The 8,619-nt window shown below is 49.6% G+C and overlaps 1 pseudogene; it reads right to left on the reverse strand.

The window, feature by feature from the left end:
* Positions 1 to 2,822: 2,822 nt before the first annotated feature.
* The window catches only part of LOC144134180 (solute carrier family 22 member 21-like), a 10,775-nt pseudogene continuing 4,978 nt past the window's right edge, over positions 2,823 to 8,619 (reverse strand).

Here is an 8,619-nt window from a genome sequence, read left to right on the forward strand (position 1 = left end):
TCACAATGGTAACAAGGTGCCACACCACACGTCCAGAGCATCCAGACGCCGATCAAACACAACAAGCAAGTGATGCGAAACGCCCGCATGACCGCGATCCACAAATCATAAATGACGCCAAGCCAATCCATCCATGGATGAAAATAACGCTTTCGTTATTACGACCGGGCGAAAATAACGCTTTCGTTACTATGACCAGGTCGCAATAACGCTTTGACTTGGCTTTCCGTTATTACGAAACGAAAAGGTCAAATTAACGTCGGCCGAGCTCTGCAGCGTGCTCGTTCGCTTTCGTGGCCACAAGCTGCCGCCGTAAGCTGCTTAGTGCTGGCTTGGCAGCGTATTTCCGAATCGTAAAATGTATATTGGAGGAAGTTAGCCGTGACACCTTGAGAAAAATAAAATGGCTTGTGAGAACGTGAATGAAACGGCGCATGTAATTCACTATTTCTTCTCTTGGTGTGTTTTACCCGTTATGTTGCATACTGAGGTTCTTTGGAAGAAAAATAACTGTTTAAAAACTTTTCAGGCTGATTGATCCAACCGGACGTTGGTGCACTGTCCGGCTGGCGAAATGTAAATACGCGGATGGGAAGCGCTAGGCATCCGTCTTCGCTCTTGGTGCTTTACTTGCGGCAGCGTTCGGCTGCCTTCTCAGCTTTGCTATAATTATAATTATCGAAACTTTTCCGGCACTGCGGTCAAAGCCGAGCCGTGTCCCTGTTTAGAAGGCGATTCCTCTTCCTTATCGACTCATCCGGCTCTACTGCACCGATGCAGGACTACTGGCGCAGACCATTTGAAGGCACAGAACGAGTTGCAGCGACAACAGCCAGTGTGGCTGTAGCGTAGTTTGTCTCAAAGGCACGGTGTTAGAACTTTCGGTTCTGCCTCTCGGCTTGCCACATGCCTTTTTTAATGAGTCTTAAACTTGAACATAAAAGGTAACACGCACTCTGAGAATACCTTGCATGAACCGAGTGTAGTTAATTGCTGGTGAAAAAAAAACGATAACTATTTTCTTCAGTAGGGTTCCAATTGGTCTCACGCGTTCATAAATACAGCGGAAGATACACATCATTTCATTGATGTGCTATTTATTAGCGGCGTTTGTATGAAAGAACAGATTTTATACACCGCCCTTTACACAGTAGCCACCTACTGGCTGTGCTGTGCTGAAATACTTGAATACGTTGAACACCTAAACTAAGAGCCAAGGAGGGCAAGAACACAGCGGATAAACACAGCATGCAAATTCGGTAGAAATTAGCCTCCATCAAAAATGTCCTCATCGCCAGAGTGAAATGTGTTTTAAGGAAAGATTGGTGGCGAATGAGTAATGTCTAATGAGAGGACAAGACTGCACAAGCGCAAACCTACGTTGTGAAGTCTTGGGAACGTCCCATGCGCGCAACGTATCTTTCTAACAAGAACGTGGGATATCGGCACTTATTGGAAACACCCGAGATTCCTTCTTGGCAGCACAATCTCTATATGCGAGCACACAGTGTTGTTCTCCTCAAAGCTTATGCCACCTGTTGATGGCGCTAGACTGTGGGGCATTGGCCGCCATATGGAGTGCTTACTGTGCACACAAGATTTTTGGGTCTTGTGTTTTCGGAAGAGACTTCAAATTGTGAATGAGCACTTTTATCCTTCGCCTCTCTAGCTACGCTTTAAAATTTGATAAGGTATTCGACTGCCCGAAGATGCGGTGAACTTCAGTGAAATAATTACTGGAATATACAACAACGCGGCTGGAGCCAACATCAGCAGAAATGATGCATGCTCTTTTCTTTTAGGCTGTACTGTGCAGACTGTCAGCCCTCTAGCAGAGCTAGTCACAATACGCTCAGTCGTTACACAAGGGCCCATACGACAGTTCAGCGATGTGATGGGATGTGTGACAGGAAGGCAGCGCCATACACATGCGATGAACCTGTATGACTACATATAGCAACAGGGCTCAGTCCATGATTAATGCGCTAAAGACGTACATGCTCCAGGTATCTCAAAATCTTTTTCTATTAACGAATAAAATGTACCCGTCTATGAACATCACTATACGGCATTCTCGGTGGTATTGCTGCTATGAGTGTCCATGGTGCAGAAGCCCGATCATGCCGAGTTCTTGAGATTTAAGCCGTTCGCGGAGGATATCTCGGGTGCTGCGAGCTTGGCGAGGCCCAGTGTACGGTGCAGTCAGGCTCACATGGCTTTCTTTTCAAGACATTCCTCCGAATCTGTCAGAGCATTTGACCGGTTGTAAAACGCGTAATTAGGTCCAAAACTAATTCTCCCGGCCTAGTTTTAAAAAGAAAAGCAAAAGATGGGGTCGTAAAGAATGTATGCTAGCCGGTAGCACCAGAGTTTCGAAAAGGCACCTCCTGTTACGTTCCGTTGTGGACGCCGTCTGATAACTAATCATTGATCAATTTTGTCTATAGTTTTAGGCAAAGGTATTATAGTTCTTTGCTGAAGCGATGAAGCAAATAGACGCGAATACAAGCACTGATGACTGTTCTTGAGAAACCACGTGCCAATAAAAATGATCTCGATTTAAATGTCACGAAGCATGAGGCGCGCATTTGTCGCCGTAAGAAAAGGAAGCAGACGAGCGAGCTGCTTTCAACTCCGAGCACAGAAAAGCAGATGCACGTACACACACATATACACACACACAAACGAAAAAAAACAAACGGCACTGAAACGGGACCTTGTCAGGGCGTCGAGCAGGGCGTCAGGGGACTATTGCGGAAGAAGCCAGTGATCTCCACCATGACCTCCATTCGCGACCTGTAACGCTTCAACACAGGCTCGATCTAAGTGACCCCTTCGGAGTGTGTGTGCTTCGTTGCCCTGCGGTTATCGGCTGTGCTGTCGTGGTGGCTGGCCGACGCGGCGCAGCTCTCCATGTGCCTAGCCATAGACGGTTCCTTGGGCGGCGACTGCTGGCCCTGAGCCAGCACCTCCCTCTGTACTTCGGGCAGTTCGTCATCCTTGGTCTCCGGCAGCCAGCGGATGGCCAGCTCGCATACCAGGAGTCCCGTGGCTATGATGAGCAAGGTGGACCAGAAGTCAGCGAGTCTGGCGACGTCGACGAGCATTTCGGCAACGCTCTGACCGAGGCACCCGGCAGCCACCAGCATTGTAACTCCCGTTGCCCGCACTGCGCTGGGGAAACACTCATAGGCCTGCAGTTAGGCAATTAGCAGGCACAGCTGTACGACGGCGAACAGCACTTCCATGAGCACCTGCACAATATCACGAGAGCACTGAGTGAAGGAAATGTGTCAGGTTATGTTCTCAAGCTTTAGAGATAACGCTGAGTACGAAAATTATAAAAGTTTTAAATAGTTCGGTGCACATAAGTAGCTTTCACGAGATAAAAACGTCCCGCGCAAAGTCCGAAAAATATTGTCACAATCCATCGTAACTGCGCAGGCAGACGCAGAAGGAAGGCCAAGAACTATTTTAAATTTGGAGCCGGGTCTATGCCCAGAGCACTCCTAGCGCGTCCGCGGCCGCTTTGTCATCGCTGCTGCTCAGCGCGGCGGTCGCGCGGAGTCCAGCACCTGACTTTATCACATCGTGAAAAGAGAGCTTATCTACAAGGGAATGAAAGGCAAAAAATATGGGTGATCTGAATTATACACGGAATGCAATTTGAGAAGGGGAGAAAGATGAGCGAAAACGACATACGGCGACGAGGAGATAACAATGTTAAGCACGATGTGAAGATTATCGCGGTACCTCGAAAAGTAGGGCTTCAGGCGCACCATGTGCACAATTTTAGGCCCCGGTCACCGTTTGTCGACACTCTTGGTTACATCAGGAAAGGACAAGACATATCTGGAATTTCAGACAGGTGAGACCATCGTTCGGCGGACGTTGTAAGAGCACAGCTGAGCTCGAAGGGCAGGACACGAAATTTGAAGAATTTGTCCGGTGTTATGACGGTGGTTTTTCACAGCCCCTATCATCTACCTCTATTTCCAGTAGCTACTTCTGAGGTGCACAGAACAGAAGTAATTTGCTTGCCGAAGTCTATCAGGGGAGTCGTCGACACTCGCAGCAGATGAACGTCTTTCTTTGTCGCGCTGTTAAGTTCTTTTTTTTTGGCACAGAACGGCATTCTTTTTCTTTTTGCAAGGACGACTGAAGAAAAGTATATACGGCCGCTTGACGGCTCATTTACGCCGTCGTCGAACAGCTCTGACTTGCTTTAAGATAGCCTCTCTCTCGGTAGGGCACATACGGTGGGGATGGACGGGTCGAGCGCCTTCATGCGTGACAATCCGGTGTTTAACGATTATGACTTTCCGCAGTTTAGACAAAACACGCACTAAACTAATATCGAGAAATACTTTCTGCAGAGAAATAGTTTCTGTTCGTGCATAAGTACTGAATTAATGTCGACGTCGTTATCTGCGACCTGTTGAAATCTCGGCGCGGCCTCCTCGCAACCAGTGCATTCATGGTCGACGTAAGCTACACCGCGGAACAGCGGGCGATGATCACTGCAATTGGGAACGAGTACCTCAGTTTGACCGCCACGGAGGTTGGCAACACCTCTTGCTAAGGAAACCCATAGCTTGAAGAACAGGAATACATTAGGCTAGATAACATGACGTCCCCGATATAGCTCTTCGCAGATTAACTTCTGCGAGGATGCTGCGGCGTAGTGGCATGTGGCGTTATCATCGGCAACACGCAAGCGGCTGTAGAACCATTCTTTTGAGACATGAAGGAGCTAGTTGTTATTTCAGTTCACAACATCGCAGGGATATTGGGGAGGTCTACAGTGGCACCGTGCACTCGGAGAAAGCTAATCCAAAGGATAAGGTCCAGCCAGCATTCGCGCAGAATGAGAAAAGCGGCGAGAATGTGCAGCCACGCAGTTTAACCGTGGTTGTGCACACTGCCAGCGGCGTAACGACATGCCCTCCGGCCGTACGTAGCTGCGTTTCTGCCCGCGGCTCCGCAACGTTTTTTTTTCGAGCCATGGGAATCTTAAAGGGGCTGTGAACGGGGCTCTAATAAAGTTGCGGCATGCCTGGGATATTAAAGGACGCCGCTTCGCGAATAGCTTCCAGCAAGAATTTTTTTAATTGCGCTTTGTAGAAGCTGAGTTATCTGTAAATCTGAATTTCAGCGTCTTCGCGCCTTTTCTTTTCTCGTAACTTTTTCCACGCTGGAAGGTAGGCGCTCCTTCGCCGACACCCCCCCCTAACCGATGGTCACCTCTCAACATGTCTACGCAGATGCGGGGGACGGAGGAGGGCGCGATCATGAAAAAGTCGCCGTGAAAGGCTCGCCAACTTTGACGCGTGGTTGTGGGTCATCTGCTGCGTGTAGAAGAGTATTATTTGGCTCTGGTTTTCATGGCAAGACAGTGTAGTGATTAAATGAGTTAAGACAGTGTAGTGATTAAATGAGTTAATGTGCTCTCCTCAGAAGGCGTTTCCGAGCCCCTTTAAGAGTATTTTACTCCAGTATCTACTACAGCGCTAACCTCGTGAATGCCAATTAAAAAAGTGATATCCAACGAGATCCCGCCTTTACGAGAGCCTGTCATTGCCGACATAAATCCGGGATGATCCGAAGGGCACGTCAGTGCAAAGCTTGGCGTCGATACAACGTCCGGCGGCCTGGCTCCAAACGGCGCCTGGTTAGTTTTCCCAGCGAAGGCAGGAGGGCGTGCATTGGGCTCCAGCTGCTTAACTGGATCGAGGGGGCGAGAAGCGGCATGGCGAAGGCAACCATAATTGTTGGCGCTGAGAACGTGGTGAATCGCGCCGTTGAATGGTGGAGGTGTATGATGCCCGCGAATGACGTATGCTCTCAGCATGAAAACCTCGAAGTCAAGGCCGCCGATAGGGGCACTGCCAGTTAATTTGGTCGGCCTCGCCGTATGGTAGCAGAGAGGCCATCGATCCGGCGCGCGCCAGACGTTGCTCTTCCTCGCCAGCATGCGGCGATTGGTCCAGAGGGGAACCGGCTTGGCCGATAGCACAGTGACCATCGGAAAGTTGTGCGAGTCGGCTGTTTTGTTTTTTCCTTTGCGCGTCCACAACGCCATAGGTCCGTTGCAGTCATTTTTCCCTTTGTTTCATGCCCATGCATGATGTCGACCTTCGTGTTGAAATCGCAATCGCAGTTCATTCGGGTAAATACGGTAGTTACAAAAGTTTTGCAAGGCGAAATACCTCGACCTTCCAGCTCTCCTCTAGAGATTAGTTAAACAGTTATTGCCAGCACCGCTCCTTGGCGTCAGGGCACACAACGAGACACACATTGATGACGTACCTGTTTATGAACAATCTAGAGATCGCCCCGTTATGTTCCACGTTAATGACGTCACTGGATGAAATGCGGAAGCTGTGAACAGAATCGAACCCATGACCCGGTGTTCATCACACAGACGACATTCTTGTGGTCTAGTTGGTGAACTCGAGTTTAAGGGTAAGCGGCGTGGTATTATCGGACCCCCTGCGTGTTGTCCTCTCTCTAAACACTGTCGCAAAACGTCGGATTATTAAAATCGCTGGATATGCTTACGGCGCGCTCCTCTTCGTCAACCTCCAAGTTCAATCGCCGGTAAACCGGTACCCACCTGGGCAGCCATCAGGTAGTCGTAGAACATGACGAGACCCGCTCCCGCGGCGGCAGTGGACGCCACCGCGAATGCCATGTTAAGGCTCGTGAGCCGGTTCAATTTGATCACCAGGGGGTAGGCGGTGGCGTACACGAGTAGCATCAGGAGCACAAGCAGCACCTGATCCCAACCTGAGAAGGCGCTGGGACGGACCTGGCTCAGCGAAAAACACGCCAAGAAGCACCAGAACCAAACCACCGACAGGGCCGCCGTGCGGGCCCGAAGCTCAGGAAGGAGCAGTACGTCGGATATCTTGAACGGCTTGCCCACCTGCAGACGATGCAGGGACGACGACAGGTAAAACTTAAGTGGTGTCCTGGGTGGCATGCGAGTGCTTTCTCTTCCTACACCGTCTTAAATGAGCGAGGACCAGTAGCAGCAGCCGCATCACTGAACAGCAATTTGCAGGAAGCATGATGAAAAGAACAGACCGTTTGCCACCGCTGCGCCTAAAGGTCATTCGTACGGACTTCAAGCCATAGACAAGACGCCTGTATGCATAGAATTCTCAATCGAACAGTACAAAAAATTGATGATGGCGTCGCTCTGTTAGGTCAGGATGTACGTAGCGTAAGAGCGGCGACATCTGGTTCGGGAGAGTTAATATATAAAAGGCGCGCACTCACTACATGCGCGTGTATTCACGATTAAACCTTGAGCCGTCGTGGCGCAGTGGCAGCGTCTCCGCCTCAAACCTTAAAGGCCCTGGTTCGATTCCCATCCTCGACACAAGGTTTCTCTTCGACACAGAGATCAGGCATAACCGGGCTGAACGTAATGTTGATCGTAATGCTTGCTCTGCCGGCTTCCTGTCGGCTCACCTGCAGTGGCTTGACAACCTCGGCGTAGTGGACCAGTCGCCAGACGTCGCCTAGTGCCACGCCGTTCTCGCAGGCCAGGCGCGCGATGACGGTGGTCAAGGTGTCGTACTTGCCCACAGCCAGGAGCCAGCGCGGCGACTCCGAGACCGCGTGGAATGTCAGCGATAGCAGCACCATGCTCATCACCAGTATGATGCGCGGGAGCCGCAGGTCCACGTGCTGCAGCCAAGGGCACAGGGAGCCGGCGTGCACAAGCAGCGCAGCCGTCTGCGCAGCGGCGATGTACAGGGTGCGGCTGGCCGACGAAGAGCTCTGGCCGAAGGGGTAAGATTGAGGACAAGGAAATCATGTAACTGAAAGAATTGAAGGGCCGCCTTGAAGATCCGCCTTCTCGGATCGGGCACCTTTAGTGTTGATCGGTTGCGTTTTCGCAGTAGCTTAGCTATCACTGTACAATAGGGTATGTAATAACGATTGAAAATTATTCCAATATTCGATAAACACATGACCAACAATTCTGGAAAAAAAAGCATTTGTGAGCGGGAAACCTTTTGTGAATGCAATTTTTTCATATAATGTAAAATTTCACTATAACAATCGATATATCCGCAGATACCCCGAATACTGTCTTACATCTTTTCGTATGTTAACGTTTTTGCTGTGGAAAGCCCCATTGGTTTTCCATGGCAGTCTTAACTGTTCGGTGCGATCGATGGAAACACTGTAAAAGAAATGTCTTGCTACTTATCTGAAAAATGTACCATTGCCTTCAATATTTCCACAACACTTTCTTGTAATTTTCCAATTTTCAAAATTTTTCTCCGAGAATTTTGCGCATGAGAAGAACTGATGCCTGTAATTTAAACGCTTTTTCAAACCACTCCGCATTGTAATACCTTTGGCCCTGAGGGTGATCCAACAAAATTCGAGATCACAGCGGCGACTCGCATTGGAGTAATGCAAAAGCATTGACGCATCTTCGGCACTCGTTGCCAATTTTTGCATCTCTTTACATGTGGTCTGCGTTGAAGCTGCACTATGCGATGGCACAGACGGCTTTAAGATGACGCCACACGCCCACACAACGAGCAATTAAGCACCACGGCATCAGCGCGCGAACACAGCATCTGCACGCGGCAA

This window comes from Amblyomma americanum, chromosome 5, assembly GCF_052857255.1.
Source record: "Amblyomma americanum isolate KBUSLIRL-KWMA chromosome 5, ASM5285725v1, whole genome shotgun sequence".
In the NCBI taxonomy this organism is placed as follows: domain Eukaryota; kingdom Metazoa; phylum Arthropoda; class Arachnida; order Ixodida; family Ixodidae; genus Amblyomma; species Amblyomma americanum.